Here is a 19,354-nt window from a genome sequence, read left to right as displayed (position 1 = left end):
AGACCCTGAACCTGGGGTCACATATCCACAGTCTTCAGGGAGAGGACTCTCAAACAGTGCACGGGGTTCACATATCCAAAGTCTCCTATGTGAACCCTCTCCAGACCCTGCACCTGGGGTCATATGTCCACAGTCTCCATTGTGACACCCCCTGCCAAAACCTGCATCTAGGGTTACATATCCACAGTCCACCATGGACAGTCTTCCCCAGATTTGTACATAGGGTCACATGTCCACATTCTCCAGGTGACCCAGCATCCCTGACCCTGTACTGTGGTATCATGACCACAGTGACCAAACCTCACAGACCTGGCACCTGGGTTCTCAGGTCTATGGCCTCCATGGTAAACTGCTCCCAGACCCTGCACCTGAGGTAACATATTCACAGTCTCCAGGGTTACCCCATCTCCCAGATCAGGTCTCTGGGTACATATGTTCACAGTGTCTCTGATGAGCCCCGTCCCCAGACTCTGCACATGGCGTCACATATCCACAGTCCCTGAGAGACCTCACTTCCCAGGCCTTGTACCTGGGATAATATGTCCAGTCTCCAGGGTGACCCCACTTCCCCAAACTCTGTACCTGGGGTCACACTTCCACAGTCTCCAGGGCAATCTCCTCCCAAACCTGTTGGCATCTCTGCCCAGACACTGTACCTGTGCCACATGTCCACTGTCTTCAGGGTGAGGACTCCCAATCACTGCATCTGGGTTCACATATCCCAAAGTCTCCTACAAGACCCCATCCTGTCCCTGTACATGAGGTCACGTGTACATGAGGTCTACAGGGGGGACCCTGACTTCCAGACCCTTTACCTGGGATTACATGTCCACAGGCTCCAGGGTGAACCCACCTCATCAGAACTTTTACCTGTGGTCACACATCCATAGTCTCCAGAGTAACACCCCCCTGCCAGACTCTGTATATCCACAGACTTCAAGGTGATCCCACCACACCAACCCGAGCACTAGGGATCACATGTCTACAATCTTCATGGTAATCACTCCTGACAGACCTATACCTGGGGTCACATGTTCAGTTTCCAGGTTGACACCCTCCCAGACCATTTTCTGGAAAAGGCAATGACAACCCACTCCAGTACTCCTGCCTGGAAAATCCTATGGACGGAGGAGCCTAGTGGGCTGCAGTCCATGGGTCACTACGAGTCAGACACTACTGAGCAACTTCACTTTCACTTTTCACTTTCATGCATTGGGAAAGGAAACGGCAACCCACTCCAGTGTTCTTGCCTGGAGAATCCCAGGGATGGGGGAGCCTGGTGAGCTGCCATCTATAGCGTCACACAGAGTCGGACACGACTAAAGTGACTTAGCAGCAGCAGCAGACCCTTTTCCTGAGATCACACATCTTCAAATCCCAGGGTGTCCTTTCCCAGGCACTGTACTTAAGGTCATACATCCAAGGTTTCCACTGTGATTATCCTCCCAGACAGTGAAATTAGGTTCACATGTCCACAATTTCCAGGCTTACACCTTTTCCCAGACCTTGTACCTGGTTCACACATCCACAGTCTCCAGCTTAATGTTGTTTCCCAAACCCTGTGCCTGCTTCACACATCTGCAGTTTCCAGGCTGACATCATTTTTAGACCCTGTACCTGGGTCACATGTCCACAGTCTCCAGTCTGACACCCTTTCCCAGACTCTGTACCTGGAGTTGCACTTTCATAATATCCATGGTGACACCCCTGCCCAATCCTGCATCTGGTGTCGCATTTCCACAGTCTCCAGCATTATCTCCCTCCCAGACCCTTTACCTGGGATCATACTTCCACAGTCTCTAGTGTGACCCCCACCCAGACTCTGTACCTGGGCTCAAATATCTGCAGTCTCTGGTGTGGCACCCCTTACAGACCCTGCACATGTAGGGTGCAGTCTTCAAGGTGATCCACCTCCAAACACACTGCACCTGGGGTCAAATGTGCACAGTTTCCAGGGTGAAACCCTTCCCAGATCTTGAACCTGGGGTCACATATCCATAGTTCAGGGCGAAGACTCCCAAACACAGCACTTGGGTTCCCATATCCAAAATCTCCTATGTGACCCCCCACCAAATCCTGCACTGGGTTCACATGTCCACAGTTTCCCGGGACACACTCTCAGACCCTGTACCTGAAGTCACATGTCTTCAGTCCCCAGGGGGACCCCTCCTAGGCAGTGTACTTGGGGTCACATGTCACCAGTCTCTTCTTTGACCATCCTCCCAGACTCTGTACTTGGGGTCACATGTCCACAGTCTCCAAGTGACCCCACCTTCCAGATCGTGTGCCTGGAGTCACACGTCCACTGTCTCCAGGGAGACAACACCACTCAGACCATGCACCTGGGGTCACGTTCACAGTCTCCAGGGTGACCCCTTCCTGAACCTGCACCTAGGGTCACATTTCCACTGTCTATAGGGTAACACATGTACCCAGAGGTTGTACTTGGAATAAGATGTCCAGAATCCCCAGGTGACCTCCTTCTAGAACCTGCACCTGGGGTAACATATCCAGTGTCTTCAGGCTGACACCCTACCCTAGACCCTGTACTTGGGGTCACATGGCCACAGTCACCACAGTGAACACCCTCGCAGACCCTGTACCTGAGTCCACATCTCCACCATCTCCAGGTGACTCCTTTCCAAGACCACATATATGGGATCTCATATCCAGTCTCCAGCCTGACTCCACCTCCCAGACTCTATACCAGGGTCCACAGTCTACAGGGCGGACCCCGACTTCTATACCCTTTACCTGGGATTACATGTCCACAGGCTCCAGGGTGAACCCACCTCATCAGAACTTTTAGTTGTGGTCACACATCCATAGTCTCCAGAGTAATTGGAGGGTTCAAAAATTGCAGTCTGCAGTATGACCCCACCTCCCATACACTATTCCTGGGGTCACACATCAGCAAACCTTGCACCTGGGGTCATATGTCAGTCTCCGGGGAGAATCTTCTTGCCAGATCCTGAACCTAGGATCACACATCCACAGTCTCCAGGGTGACCCCACCTCCCAGACCCTTCACCTAAGGTCACAGGTCCACAGGCTCCAGGGTGACCCCTTCGAAATATCTGCACCTGGGTCACATGTCCGTAGTCTCCTTGGTGACACCCCAACATGACCTGGGGTCACATTTCTAGTTTCCACAGTAAACTCTCCTCCCAGACCCTGCACCTGAGGTCACACCTCCAGGGTCTCTGGGGTGACAAACCTCCCAGACCCTGCACCTGGAGTCACACCACCACAGCCTCCAGGGTGACTGAACCTCACCAGTACTTGTACCTTGGGTTACATGTCCACAGTCTCTAGGGTGACCCCACCTCATCAGAACTTTTACCTATGGTTACACCTCCACAGTCTCCAGAGTGACCACCACTCACAGACAGTGAACATCTGGTCACACATCCATAGTCTCCAGGGTGACACTGCCCAGAACACTGAATCCATGGTCACACATCCACAGACTTCAGGGTGACCCCACAACTACAGTCCGAGTGCCTGGGATCACACATCCGCAGTCTCCAGGGTAACCTTCCCTCACAGACACTACACCTGGGGTTACATTTCTACAGTCTCTACTGTGACCATCCTCCCAGACCTTGTACCTGGGTTCACAAGTCCACAGTCTCCAGGATGACACCATCCAGGACACTGAACCTGTGGTCACATGTTCACAGACTGTAATGTGACCCCACAATTACAGTTCAAGCACCTGGGATCACACATCCACAGTCTCCAGGGTAACCTTCCCTCACAGCTACTACACCTGGGTTCAAATTTCCAGTCTCTACTGTGACCATGCTCCCAGACCCTGTATGTGGGGTGATACTTCATCAAAGATGCTGAACCTATGGTCACACATCCATGGGTTTCAGGGTGATCCCACAGCACTGGTTCAAGCACCTGGGATCACATGTCCACAGACTCCAGGGTAACCTCCTGCTCAGTCACTACACACGGGGTCACACATCCGCCATTTACAGGACGACAGCCTCCCAGACCCTGTACCTGAGGTCACATGTCTTCAGTTCCCCAGGGGACCCCTCCTAGGCACTGTATTTGGGATCACATATCCACAGTCTCTACTGTGACCATCCTCCCAGACATTGTACCTGGGGTCACGCATCCACAGTTTCCATCATGATGCCCTTTCCCACACCCTATACCTGGGTCACACGTCCACATTCTCCAGGGTGACTCCCTTCCCAGACCCTGTACCTGGGTTCTCACATCCATGGCCCAGGGTAGACCCCTCCCAGACACTGCACCTGAGATAACATGTCCACAGTCTCAAGGGTGACCCCACCTCCTCCATCCTGCACTTGGGGTCACAAGTCCACTGGCCCCAAGTGATCCTACTTCCCAGACCCTGGACCTGGGGTCACATGTTCACAGTTTCAAGGGTAACCCTGATTCCTAGACCCAATTACTGTAGTTGCAAGTCCACAGTCTCCTCGATGATCCCTTCTCAGATCACTCACCTTGGATCACATGTGCAGAGTCTCCAGGGAGAGTCCGCTCCCCAAATGCTGTACTTTGAGTCACACGTCCACAGTCCCCAGGGTGACCCCACCTCCCAGACCCTGCACCTGCAGTCGCATTATAGTCTCCAGGGTTACCCCACCTCCAAGACCCAGTACTGGGTTCACATGTCCTCAGTCTCCAGGGTGATCCCCTCCCAGACCCTGCATCTAGTGTCACATGTCCACAGTCTTCAGGGTGACCCTTTTCAAATACTGCATCTGGGGTCACACATCCACAGTGCCCAGGATGACAATCCTCCCCAGACCCTGTATTTGGGTCACATGGCCACAGTCTCCATTGTGACCCCCAACCCAGGCCCTATATCTGGTGTTAAATGTCTGCAGTAACCACAATGACCCCCTTCCAGACCATATACACAGGTCACACATCCACAGTCTCCAGAGTCAGCCTCTTCCCCAGACACTGCACTTTGGGTCACCTGTTCACAGTCCCCAGGGTGACCCCACAACCAAGACCCTATACCTGAGTTCCCATGTCCACAGTCTCCAGGGTTACTCCAGCTCTCAGACTCAGCACTTGGGTTCATATCCACAGTGTCAAGGTGACCCCCCATCCAGACCCGACACCTGTGGTCATATGTACATAGTCTCCAGGATTACCCCCTCCCAGGCCATATACATGTTGTCGCAAGTCCACAGTCTCCAGGGTCAGCCTCTTCCCCAGACAGTGCACTTTAAGTCACATGTTCACTGTCCCAGAAATGAACCCACCTCCCAGAACCTGTAATGGGGGACACGTGTACACAGTCTCCTAGGATATCCCACCTCACAAACCCTGTTTCTGGTGTTGCACATCCAAAGTCTCTAGGATACTCCACCTCCTAGACCCTACATCTAGGGTCAATGTCCACAGTATCTAGTGTGACCCCCTCTTGACCCTGGATCTTGGGTCACATTTCCACAGTGTCTATTGGTGACACCCCTCTGCAGACACTGTACCTGGGGTCACACATCTACAGTCTCCAGGATGACCCCACCCACCAGACTGAGCAACTAGGATCATGTATCCACAGTCCAGGGTAACCCCACATCCCAGACCCTATACCTGGAGTCACAAGTCAATAATCTCCATGTTGACTCCCTCCCAGACCTTGCACATAGGTTCACATAACCACCATTTTCCAGCGTGATCCCCTCCCAACCCTGCACCTGGGGTCATATTTCCATAGTTTCTAGCATGACGCTTTTCTCCAAACCCTGTACCTAGGGTCACACCTACACCACACCCCAGACCCTGCACCTGGAGTCACATGTTCCATTTGAGATGCTGCAGAGGAATCAGACCTTATCTTGAGTTGAGGGGAACTCAGTGTTGTTTCGACTTGTGGTGGGAAAGTCAGGGTTCCTCTCGAGTTGCAATGGAGATCTCTGGATTCATCTCAAGTGGCAACAGGGGAGTCACGACTCCTCTAGAGTTGAGGTGGGGAACTTGTGTTTCCTCTCGAGTTGCAGCAGGGAAGTCGGACCTCCTCTTGAGTTGCAGCAGAAACTCGGAGTTCCTCTCTAGTTGTTGCTGGAAACTTGGGGTTTCCTCTAGAGTTGTCCCAGGGGACTTAGAGCTCCTCTCCAATTACAGCAGGGAATCAGTGTTCCTCTGGAGTTCCAGTGCGGGATGCAGATTCTACTGTAGTCATGGTGGGAAACTTAGAGTTCTTCTCAAGCTTCGTTAGTACTCAGAGTTCCTCTTGACTCGTGATGGGACCTCCTATCAAATTCCCTTCCTTTAGGGCAACTCGTCTCTAGCAGGGGTGTGCAGGATGGCTCCTATCTTGTTGCAATGATGGGTGGCTGCTCACTAGTTCTGGCAAGGAAATACTCTCTCCTTGTGGTCTGGGTCAACTCTGTAGTTGCAGGGGTTTCAATTTTCTCTAATGGTTGTATTCAAGCTCTTCTCTCCTTGTGGTGTTAGGTTCGTCTATATTGGCAGAACAGGGGTTCTTCTCTCCGTGTGATGTCCAGTGGCCTCCTCTCAAGTTGTGGTGGAGGGCTCATCCTGAGGGGCGAGGCTGTGTCCTCTCCACTTGGGGTGTGCATGTCTCCACAGGGGAGGTCCTGTCTACTTTTAGCTCTTTAGGTTCCTCACTAATATTAGTGGGATTGCTATTCTCTAGCTGTGAGGGCCTCAACTAGACTTCCTTTAGGGAGCTCATCTCCATTGGAGGCAGAAGATCTTCTCTCTCAGTGTGATATCCTGGGGGACACCACTTTAGTTGTGCCTGGGGAATCTGCTTCAGTTTTGGCCTGGGAGCCACTCCGTCATTTGATCCAGTGGCCCCTTTTCTTGTTACAGCCTAGGGATCCTGTGAAATTTCAGCGGGGAACCTGGGGTGCCTCTTGAGTTGCAGCATGTGACTCGGGGTTCCTTTAGAATTGTGGTGGAGACTCCTCTGGAGCTGCAGTGGGACAGATCCTCTCTAGTAGCAATGTGCAGGCTGGTCCCTGTCTAAGTGCAATGTGTGTGAGGCTACACTCTAGATGCAGCATGGGTCCACTCTAATTGCAGTGGGGGTGCACTCTTTATTTGCTGTGGGTCGGCTCGTCTTTAGTTGTTTGCAGCCACCTCTCTAGTTGTGGCAGGGGAACTCCTCTTTAATTGTGGTAATTGGGCTGCTCTCTAGATGTGGTAGAGTGCTCTTCTCAAATTGGGAGTGGGTGACTCTTCTATGGTTGTAATGAGAAGGGACACTTTTTCTAGTTGTGATGTGCAGGAAACTCCTATCTTTTTGTGGCAGGGTGTGCCTCCTGCTTAGTTGTGGTCTGAAGCTTCCTCTCTTGTGGTGGTAGAATGCTCCTCTCAAATTGTGGTGGGGTAAGTTTCTCTTGTGGAGAAAGCAATGGCACCCCACTCCAATACTCTTGCTTGGAAAATCCCATGAATGGAGGAGTCAGGTGGGTTACAGTCCCTGGGGTCGCCAAGACTGAGAGATTTCACTTTCACTTTTCACTTTCATGCATTGGAGAAGGAAATGGCAACCTACTCCAGTGTTCTTGCCTGGAGAATCCCAGGGATGGGAGAGCCTGGTGGGCTGCCATCTATGGGTTCACACAGAGTCAGACACTACTGAAGTGATTTAGCAGCAGCACCAAGCTCCTCTTGGGAATCCTCTGGAGTTGCATCAATGGGCTAATATCTCTACTTGTGTTGTGATGGAAAATTGGGGTTTCCCTTGTGTCACTGCAGGTGAATTGGGCCTCATGTCATGTTGAGGTGGTGAAGTCAGGGTACTTCTTGAGTTGTGGTGGGAAACTTAGGGTTCTCTCAAGTTGGAACAGAGGAGTCTGGCCTCCTTGCAAGTTGAGGCAGGTAACTCGGGGTTCCTCTTGAGTTGTGTCGGGGATCTCAGGTTTCCTCTGAAGTTACAGCTGGGAAGTTGGGCCTCCTCTTGAACTGCAGGGGGAAACTTGGGGTTCCACTTGAGTCTCAGCAAGGACTCAGAGGTACTCTAAAGTTGTAATGAGAAATCAGTGTTCTTCTTGAGTTGCAGTGCGGGAACTATGGTTCCACTGTAGCCATGGCAGTGAACTCGGGGTTTCTCTCAACTTGGGGGTTACTTCCTCTGGACTTGCACTGGGGCCTCCTCTCTAGTTCTCTTGGTGCAACTTGTCTCTAGCAGGGATGTGCAGGGTGGCTCCTGTCTTGCTGCAATGTTGGATGGCCTCGCTAGTTTTGACATCATACTTCTCTATTATTCTGGTCAGGGTCAACTCTGTAGTTGTGATGGTTTCGATTCTCTCTAGTTGCAGTGTCCAACCTCTTTTCTACTTCTGGTGTGAGGTTTGTCTCTTTTAGCAGCAGAGGGCCTCCTATCTATGTGTCATGTCCAGCAGGTTCCTCTTGAGTTGTGGTGGTGGGCTCCTCTCCAGTTTCAGGGCTGTGTCCTCTCTGACTGGGGTGTGGTCATCTCCATGGGGGAGGTCCTCTCTACTTTTGGTACTAGGGGTTCCTCACCAATATTAATGGGATTTCTGCTCTAGGTGTGAGGGACTCCACTCGACTTACTTCATGGAGCTCATCTGCATTGCAGGCAGAAGGTCTAGGTGTGATATCCTGGGGGACACCACTCTAGTTAATCTGGGGGAATATGCTTCAGTTTTGACCAGGGAGTCCCTCCGTCACATTGGCCAGAGGTACCTTTTATTGTTACAGCCTAGGTCTCCTGTCAAATTGCCTCTTGAGTAGAAGCAGCTGACTCAGGGTTCCTTAGACTTATGGTGGAGCCTCTTCTCAAGCTACAGTGGGGAAGACCCTCTCTAGTAGTGATGTGCAGGCTGGCCCCTCTCTAGTTGCAATGTGCTGGAGGCTACTCTCTAGTTGTGGCATAAAGCTCCACTCTAGTTGCAGTGAGGGTACACCCTTTATTTGTGGTGGGATGGCTATTCTCTAGCTGTTGTCTGTAGACTCTTCTCTAGTTGTGGTAGTGGGGGCTCCTTTTAGTTGTGGTAGTGTGATGGTGTGACTCCTCTCTAGTAGCAATGTTTAGGGTGGCTTCTGTCTAGTTGTGATGTGTGGATGGCTAAACAACCTGTGGCATAGTGCTCCTCTCTAGTTGGTGTAGGGGGTCAACTCTTACTTGTGTTGGATGAGCCCCTCTATAGTTTGGTGTGCAGTATCCTCTCGAGTTTTTTAGGGGATTCTTCTCTAGTTATAATGTGTGACTGGCACCTCTAGAGTTGCAGTGGAGTGTTCCTCTCAAATTGTGGAGGGGCTTTCCTTTCTGGTAGCAATGTGCACAGGCACTCTTTCCAGGTGTGATATTTGTGAGCCTGCTCTCTAATTTTGGCACAGCCCCTCCTCTTTAGTTGTGGCATGGGAGCCTCCTCTCTAGTTGAGGAAGGAGGCTTCTGTGTAATTGTGTTGTATGGGAATGCTCCTCTCAAGTGGTGATGTTCAAAGGGCTGTTCTGTACTTGTGCAGAGTTTACTCTTCTCTGATGGTGGTGGGGGGTCTACTCTACTGGCACAGGTGGTACGTCTCTATTCGGGGGTGGAGGGGACCCTCTTGAGGTGCAATGTCCAGCATCTCCTCTCCAGTTGTTGGTGGTGGGTCACTCTCTAGTATTGTCAGGTGGGCTCCTCTCTCTTTGTGGCCATGGGGTTCTCTTGAGTTATGGCATAAGCCTCCTCTCAAGTTCAGAACGGGACTCGTGGCTCCTTTCTAGTTGCTGTCTTGCCTCCTCTGGGAGTTCTCTGTGGTGAGGATGTTCTATTTGTGGCATTTGGGTCTCCTCACTAGTTTTCATGGCTCCACTCTAGTTGTGAGAATCTTGTCTTATGTTACTTCAAAACTTTAGACAAGAACACCAAAGAATGGAAAGAGAACATTCCTCATCCTTAACGGAATTGATATTTAGGGGAATTACTGATAAGTCTGGGTATAAAGTGACCCTGTTAATCATGTTTTTGTTGTTTATCTCATTAACATTCTGATAAATCTTGGAATGATTATTTTAATTAGGATGGATCCCTAGCTGCATATACCCTTGTGCTTTTTCCTCAGTCACCTCTCCTTCTCCGACCTCTGCTATTCCACAGCCATTGGCCCAAAGATGCTGGTGGACCTATTTTCCAGTTCAATTCAGTTCAGTCACTCAGTCATGTCTGACTCTTTGAGACCCCATGGACTGCAGCATACCAGGCCTCCCTGTCCATCACCAACTCCCAAAGGCATGACCATCGAGTCAGTGATACCATCCAACCATTTCATCCTCTCTCATCCCCTTCTCCTCTGGCCTTCAATCTTTCCCAGCATCAGAGTCTTTTCCAATGAGTCAGTTCTTCACATCAGATGGACAAAGTATTGGAGTTTCAGCTTCAGCATCAGTCCTTCCATGAACACTCAGGACTGATCTCCTTTAGGACAGACTGGTTGGATCTCCTTGCAGTCCAAGGGACTCTCAAGAGTCTTCTCCAACACCACAGTTAAAAACATCAATTCTTTGGTGCTCATCTTTCTTTATAATCCAACTCTCACATCCATACATGACTACTGGAAAAACCATAGCCTTGACTATATGGACCTTTGTTGGCAAAGTAATGTCTCTGATTTTTAATATGCTGTCTAGGTTGGTCATAGTTTTTCTTCCAAGGAGCAAGTGTCTTTTAATTTCTTGGCTGTAGTCACCGTCTGCACTGATTTTGGAAGCCCCAAAAATAAAGTCAGCCACTGTTACCACTGTTTCCCTATCTATTTGCCATGAAGTGATGGGGCTGGATGTCATGATCTTAGTTTTCTGAATGTTGAGCGTTAAGCCAACTTTTTCACTCTCTTCTTTCACTTTCCTCAAGAGGCTATGTAGTTCTTCTTCACTTTCTGCCATAAGGGTGGTGTCATATGTGAGGTTATTGATATTTCTCCCTACTTGCCAAGAACAAGTCAATCTCTTTCCATGGTTGTGCTCTGTAATTCTTGATCATTTGTATCTTTGCCAATTCTGAGTGTCTCCTGCTGGCAGTGATGGCCTATGACCAGTACAAGGCCATCAGCATCCCCTTGCTGTATGCAGTCAGCATGTCCAGCAGGGTGTGCTCCCTGCTCGTGGCTAGGGTTTCCCTGGTGGAGATGGCAGATGCTCTGATACACACAGCATTAACATTTCATTTATGTTTCTGTGGGTCAAATGTAATTAACCATTTTTTCTGTGATTTACCTCCGCTTGTTTGTTTGTTTGTTTTCCTGTTCTGCTAAGATACAGAGGTCAATGAGTTAGCGATATTCACTGCTTTGGGTTCTATTGAACTGAGTACTATTTCAGGAGTCCTTGCTCTTATTTTTATATCATCTTTCCAGTCAGGAAGATCCACTCTGCACAGGGGAGAGTCAAGGCTTTTACCACCTGCACCTTCCACTTAACTGCAGTGTCAATTTTCCAGGGAGCTATACTCTTTATGTATTTCAGGCCAAGTTCCTCCTACTCTCTAGATGAAGACAAAATGAAATTTTTGTTTTACACCCTTGTGATTCCCTTGCTAAATCCTCTGATATTTAGCCTATGGAACAAGGATGTAAAAGAGGCCTTAGTAAAATTGAAAGCTAAACTACATTTTTAAATATTTGTATTATGCATATGTGCACACAACCACACACATATAGTAATTGTGTAATTAAAATTATATGGCATGACACATGAGAAACAATTTTCTCAAGTTGCTAAGTGAATAATTATTTGTATTAAACTCCATTGTTAAGACTGGAAGAGGAAATGGCAACCCACTCAAATATTCTTGCCTGGAGAATCCCTATAGATAGAAGAGCCTTGTGGGCTACAATTCATGGGGTCACAAGGTGTCAGACATGACTGAGTGACTAAGCACAGCTTCACTGCTAAGAAATATTGCAGGTTTCCTCAGATATGATGCTTAGTATGTGGGCAGGGTTTATATATGGCACTTACAATTTTTGAAAAACGTTTTGACTTTTCTACTTATGCTAATTTTTGTTCATTTTTCATTCAAACATTATTTCAGTCTCACTAAAACATTATGCAAATGTCTTAAAGGTTTTGTCATAAAGTAAATCAAAGATTTACTGAGTGATCTTTCAGGACTCAGGCTTTTTATATTTTATAGTACATCTTATAGATTCTATACTAATGAATTTAAGCTAATACTGGTAGTAGACATTACTAAACTAAGCTGTTTAGTAATAAATGAGCCACAAAATCATCAAGAGATAAAAAACTTAAGGGCATTTGTAAGACATTATGGCATGTTAGGAAAAGTTTTCATTGTGGAAAAAGCTACAAACATAAAATTATTATTTTATATAAAAGATGCATAGGTTTCTATTTCTACCACATTTTATCAATTCACAAAACTCTTTTGGAACTGTTGCTCATAAAAGGAAACTTAACTGAAAATATTGTTTGAAAATTAAAGTCTAAGTCAAACAGGGCATCAGTGGATTGGCAGATATTGTTCAGTAAATAAACATGTAATCTAGTTAATTTGTCTCCATTCAAATGTCAGATGCATATTACAGCATTTAAAGACTGATTTGAACTACATATTGGTCAATTTTATTGGAATTAATAAATATGATATAAAAAAAGAAAAATAAATAAGCTCATTAAATGGAAGTCAAAAATAGTATTGCAGCAGAAAACATTTGATTAAAATATGCTTCCTTGTTTAGAATTGGATAACTTAAAGAAGGACTAAGTGTTTTTTAGGAAATTCACAGTTCAAATCCAAATTGTGGTAATGGCATGAAGATATGCTGCAATTCCATGAAAATTCTTGAAATTTCACAAAAATAGTGAACAGCGTATCAAAAGACTGATGTATTCTAGGCTGTCTACTTCAGTCCTCATCATTAACTTTCCTTCTTCTTTCTATAGCACATCCCTCTTACACATCATTGATGACTGATGGAAAATATCTGTAATGTCAGCTGTTACTTCTCATCTTTCCTTTCTAATTTTATTGACTTGAGTCTTCTCTTTGCTTCTCTTGATGACTCTGACTGAAGGTTTATCAACTGCATATTCTCAAAGAACCAGCTTTTAGTTTCACGGATCTTTGTTATTATTTTCTTTATATTTTTCATTTATTTTTGCTCTGATCTTTATGTTTTGGTACCGTCTATTTACTTCAAGTTTTGTTTATTCTTTCTCTAAAGAAGAGAGTGAAAAAGTTGGCTTAAAGCTCAACATTCAGAAAACTAAGATCATGGTATCTGGTCCCATGACTTCATGGCAAACAGATGGGGAAACAGTGGGCACAGTGGCTGGCTTTATTTTTCTGGGCTCCAAAATCACTGCAGATGGTGATTGCAGCCTTGAAATTAAAAGATGCTTACTCCTTGGAAGGAAAGTTATGACCAACCTAGATAGCATATTCAAAAGCAGAGACATTACTTTGCCAACAAAGGTCTGTCTAGTCAAGGCTATGGTTTTTCCAGTGGTCATGTATGGATGTCAGAGTTGGACTGTGAAGAAAGCTGAGCACTGAAGAATTGATGCTTTTAAACTGTGGTGCTTTAAAATTTAAAAAATAAAAAAAAATAAAAAATAAAAAAAAGAATATGAAAAACAAACAAACAAACCAAAAAAAAAAAAAACACAAAATTTTAAACTCAGTCATCCAAAAGAAACAGATAATAACTAACAAATAATAAAAGTAAAGGTTTATTTCTAAAAAAAAGAATAAAAAATAAATAAATAAAAATAAACTGTGGTGCTGGAGAAGACTGTTGAGAGTCCCTTGGACTGCAAGGAGATCCAACCAGTCCATCCTAAAGGAGATCAGTCCTGGGTGTTCATTGGAAGGACTGATGTTGAAGCTGAAACTCCAATACTTTGACCACCTGATGGGTAGAGCTGCCTCATTTGAAAAGACCCTGATGCTGGGAGGGATTGGGGGCAGGAGAAGAAGGGGATGACAGAGGATGAGATGGCTGGATGGCATCACTGATTCAATGGACATGGGTTTGGGTGGACTCCAAGAGTTGGTGATGGACAGGGAGGCCTGGTGTGCTGTGGTTCATGGGGTTGCAGAGTCGGACACGACTAAGTGACTGAATTGAACTGCTTTAGGTGTAATGTAGGGTTGTTTATTTGTGATTTTTCTTGTTTCCTGAGGTAAGATTGTATTGCAATAAGGTTCCTTCTTAGAACTGTTTTTGCTGAGCACCTTAGGTTTTGGATTGTCATGTTTTTGTTGTCATTTGACTCTAGGTATTTTTTTATTTCCTCTTTGTTTTCTTCAGTGACATTGGTTGTTTAGTAACATATTATTGAGCCTTCATATGTTTGTAATTTTTACAGCTTTATTTTGTAATGGATTTCTCATATTGTCATTGGAAACAGATGTTTGTTACTATTTCAGTTTTTAAAAATTTACCAAGTCTTGGTTTGTGATCCATATGATCTATTGTGGAAAATGTTCCATGTTTACTTGATATGAAAGTGTATTCTGCTTCTTTCAGATGGAATGTCCTATAAATAGCAAATCTATCTGGTCTATTGTGTCATTTAAGAATTGGTTTACTTATTAATTTTCTGCCTGGGTGATCCATCCATTGGTATAATTTGAGTGTTAAAGTTCCCCACTATTGTTGTGTTACTGCCAGTTTCCTCCTTTATAGATGTTAGCACTTGTCTTATATATTGAAGTGTTCCTGTGTTGGGTGCAGATATATTTACAATTGTTATGTCTTCATGGATTGATCCCTTGGTCATTGTGTAGTGTCTTTCCTTGTCTCTTAATTTCAGATCAGTAGGCAGATGTCCTCTGAGTGGCAATGCAGAGACTTAAGCTTGTTCTCAATTATGGCTTATGATAATGTGACTGGGTGCATGTGTGTTAAGTCACTTTAGGGGTGTCTGCTTCTGTGAGAGGGTATGGACTGAAGCCCGCCAGGCTCCTCTGTGCATGGGATTCTCCAGGCAGAATTCTGGAGTGGGTTGCAGTTCTCCCCTCCAGGGTATCGTCCCAGCACAGGGATCAAACCTGTCTCTCTCGGATTACCACTAGCACCACCTGGGAAGTTCAACAATGGGATTATTATGGTATAATTGTAATGTAGTGAGAGAAATAATAATTTGCTTTAAAAAATACTACACTTTTTTGCATTGCCACTGTGCATAATATTTTTTTCTGCTTATTTAGTTTTCATTAAGCTTTTGTCAAGCATATTAAGAGTGTCCTTCACATGTTGAGATACTTGAAAAATGACCAAGATATTTGCTAATCAATAAAATAACAATAGGACTTTGAACTTTGAGCCAAACTATAGTGTTAGGATAGATTGAAGGGATAAGAAAAAAAAAAAAAAAGACATTTTAAGCAGAGAAGAGAGTATGAACCAAGGTAGGAGTTGAATGTTCAAATTTTTTTCAATTAGAAGTAGAGTTTACACAGGACAAACTTTGGAAGATGGTGAGGGACAGGGAAGCCTGGCATGCTGCAGGATATGGGGTTGCAAAAAGTCTTATGTGACTGCGAGATTGAACAACAACAAAAAGTATGAGAGACGATCAGAAGACCAGAGAATCTAAATTGTGTAAAGAATGCAATTAAGATTAGTACTGATTGCTGAATAGAGTTGAAATAGAGTTCCATGCCCACAGGACAAGTATATAGTAATGAAGAGATTGTGGTTGTAAAATGGTGTCGACAATGGGAATGAAATTGACTTAGTTTTAATATTATAACCATGGCAGTCAATGTGGTTGCATTAGTAGTTGATGTAAACAGAAAGAAGTAACTCCCATTTTCATTTTGATTCAGAAACAAACATCATGTTCTTGACAGCATCTCACTACTGACTAGTAAAGGATTCCTGGAAACTAGCAATAATTATGTAGGCACCTGCAGTATGAAGTGGGAGAAGGCAATGGCACCCCACTCCAGTACTCTTGCCTGGAAAATCCCATGGATGAAGGAGCCTGGTAGGCTGCAGTTCGAGGGGTCGCTAAGAGTCGGACAAGACTGAGCGACTTCACTTTCACTTTTCACTTTCATGTATTGGAGAAGGAAATGGTAACCCACTCCAGTGTTCTTGCCTGGAGAATCCCAGGGACGGCGGAGCCTGGTGGGCTGCTGTCTATGGGGTCGCATAGAGTCAGATACGACTGAAGTGCAGCAGCAGCAGCAGTACGAAGTAATAAACAGTGAGGTGTAATATGGGAGCTAGAGCATCTGATAAACCAATCAAAGGCCTGAAGACATCTGGAACACAGAAGGAAAACAAAAGGAGACTCTTAACACTGTCTTCAAATATTTCAAGGCTACAATATGAAAGAAACACTGACCTTTTTTCTGCGTCCTGAGGAGAGAAATTTGATTTTAAATGAATTAACTTTTAGAAGCCACAGGAAACGAATTTCAGAACAACAACAATAAAAGAATTTTCTTTCTTTTCTCCAGTGTCAATGAGCAGATTAGTGTGAACGACTCGGAGTCTCTGGGTTTCCCAGTTTCAGTAAAAGTATATAAGAAAGGGCTCTAGAGACACACACTTTAATGTAAACAAAAGGAAGGGGGAGACTCTTCAGGAAGAATGCAGACAAGATATTAAACTCCACAATGTCTCTCTGCATTTCCCATATTCTGTGACTGGTCCTCACATTGGCTTAGAGCTTTCACTAAGATCACTTTTTCCTTGGTGTTCTCAAAATACTGTTTTAAAATTATCTGCATAATTCTCAAAATCCATAATTTACACATCTGTAACAGGTTGATTTAACTATTCCATCTGATAAAAAATATATTACTATAAGTAGTATATTCTAACCACCTTAACACATAAGGATTGAGTTCAATACAAAGTTTATTAATCTTTGTCTATAACTGAGGAGGGGCTTCCCTGGTGACTCAGATGGTTAAGAATCCTCCTGCAATGCAGAAGACCCAGGTTCGATCCCTTGGTTGGGAAGATACCCTGGAGGAGGGAATGGCAACTCACTACAGTATTTTTGCTGGGAGAATTCCCATGGACAGAGGAGCTTGGGGGGCTCTAGTCCATGGGGTCTCAAAGAGTCAGGCGCAACTGAGTGACTGAGCACAGCACATAACTGAGGAGATCATTCATATAAGTGTATGTAGGTAAATCATACTTTAAAAAAGTAAGAAATTCAATTCAAAATAGCCTCCTAAATTTAGTATGACATGTAAATACGTAATTTTAGATAAATCCCCTGTGGCTCAGATGGTGAACATTTGACCTGCGATGCAGGAGACCTGGCTTCTATCCTTAGATTGGGAAGATCCTCTGGAGAAGGGAATGGCTACTCACTCCAGTATTCTGCCTGGAGAATTACATGAATGGAGAAGCCTGGTGGGCTATAGTCCATGGGATCATGAAGAGTCAGACACAACAGAGCAACTAACACTTGCACTTTTTTCCCACATGTATTTATGTGTAGATACTTCTGAGAGTGGCAAGTATGAAGTGCAGGCCATCACGGGCACCCTGGTGTCTAGGGTTACTCAGTGTGCTCACAGGCAGTTTTATTTATCTTTCTTTGATCTGGTCTGGGCCTCCAGTCTGGCACACATTTCAGAAAAGATTAAAGAATTAAAGTAAATCTGACAGTCTCAGTCCAGTATTATTTCTTATTACGCAAGAGGTTATTTTTCCCCCTTAAGCTTATATACAGTTTAAATACTAGTTTGACATAATGGGAAGGAAATGTTGGTTTTATTTTCCCCCAACATTCCCAGTTTGACCCTACATTATCTATTTGTGGTCTCATTCTCAGCAAAATTACATAGTAATTGGTAGAATTTTTTCATAGGATCTAAGAGTATAAAGTGCTAATTGCTCAGTCATGGTTGACTCTTTGTAACCCTGTGGACTGTAGCCCACTGGAATTCTGTGGCAAGAATGTTGGAGATTCCCTTCTCCAGGGTATCTTCCTGATCCAGAAATCAAACCCAGAATCTTTCACATTCTAGATGAATTCTTTACCTTCTGAGCTACAAGTAGCATAAAATCCCTCTGCAAATTAGTAGCAAAGAGTATGAATTTATCTTTCCCTAACAAGTGATGCAATGGCAACCCACTCCAGTACTCTTGCTTGGAAAATCCCATGGACGGAGGAACCTGGTAGGCTGCAGTTCTCGGAGTCACTAAAAATCTGACACGATTGAGCGACTTCACTTTCACTTTTCATTTTCATGCATTGGAGAAGGAAATGGCAACCCACTCCAATGTTCTTGCCTGGAGACTCCCAGGGACGGGGGGGAGCCTGGTGGGCTGCTGTCTACGGGGTCGCACAGAGTCGGACACGACTGAAGCGACTTAGCAGCTGCAGCAGTAAGTGATGAAAATAGCATATCCACTAGATGGCAGAGTGACACTGTAATTTAACGTAAAGTGAAGTCGCTCACTCGTGTCCGACTCTTTGCGACCCGTGGACTGTAGCCCACCAAGTTCGTCCGTCCATGGGATTCTCCAGGGAAGAATACTGGAGTAGGTTGCCATTTTCCTTTTCCAGGGGTAATTTAAATTAAGGCACAAATAATATGTATTGATTGCTTTAGAGAAAGTAGCAGAAACTGATAGAAAGTAAGATGTTCGTGGTTTAAATATAATTTTGAAAACATTTTATTCCGTGAAGGAAAAATGTGATCTGTCATGTCGGCCAACAGAGGATGCTGAGGCCACCAAGCCATCAGCATGGCTCCTGCACCCCCACCTCCCGCTCAGGCTGGTGAGCCCTGAGGAACTCTGGATTGAAACAGAGCTGCACCCTGAGGGAACACAGGATAGAAAAGAACAAGGTACTGGCCCTAAGTTAAGGTGCAGCTCAAAGGAATGATTTCAAGGAGCCCAGACTATTTCCTCTTCCCACGTGCAGAAAAGCCCTAAATTCGTTAACATGAGCTTTCTGGTTTTCTTTCATTTCCAATAATCTTCTGATGGTCTGACGACCTGGTTTTTTGTTGCAAAATGCATATACATTCTGACTCCTCCCTTCCCTTTTCAGAGCAGTTTCTCTGAATTAACTGAGACTTTGTCTTCCAGGTCTGTGTGTGCATGGCCGCTCAATCATGTCTGACTCTTTTTTGACCCCATGGACTGTAGCCAACCAGGCTCCTCTGTCCATGGGATTCTCCAGGCAAGAGTATTGGAGTGGGTAGCCAATTTCTCCTCCAGGGGATCTTCCTGACCTAGGGACTGAACCTGGATCTCCTACATTACAGGTGAATTATTTATTATCTGAGCCACCAGGGAAGCCCCTTATTTTCTAGGTTTAAGTCCACAGAATAAAAAAATAATTCTGTTTTTAGGTTGTGTTTTTTTGTTCGTTTTTTGGTCCGTTGGTAATTTCGTGTCTCTTTCAGGAATAAGGAAACCA

The 19,354-nt window shown here is 45.4% G+C and overlaps 1 pseudogene; it reads left to right on the top strand.

Moving 5' to 3' along the window:
• LOC106503885 lies at nucleotides 282-18,814 on the top strand (annotated as a pseudogene).

Source organism: Capra hircus, chromosome 6 (assembly GCF_001704415.2).
Source record: "Capra hircus breed San Clemente chromosome 6, ASM170441v1, whole genome shotgun sequence".
Taxonomy (NCBI): domain Eukaryota; kingdom Metazoa; phylum Chordata; class Mammalia; order Artiodactyla; family Bovidae; genus Capra; species Capra hircus.
This window is presented reverse-complemented; position numbering and strand designations above follow the sequence as displayed.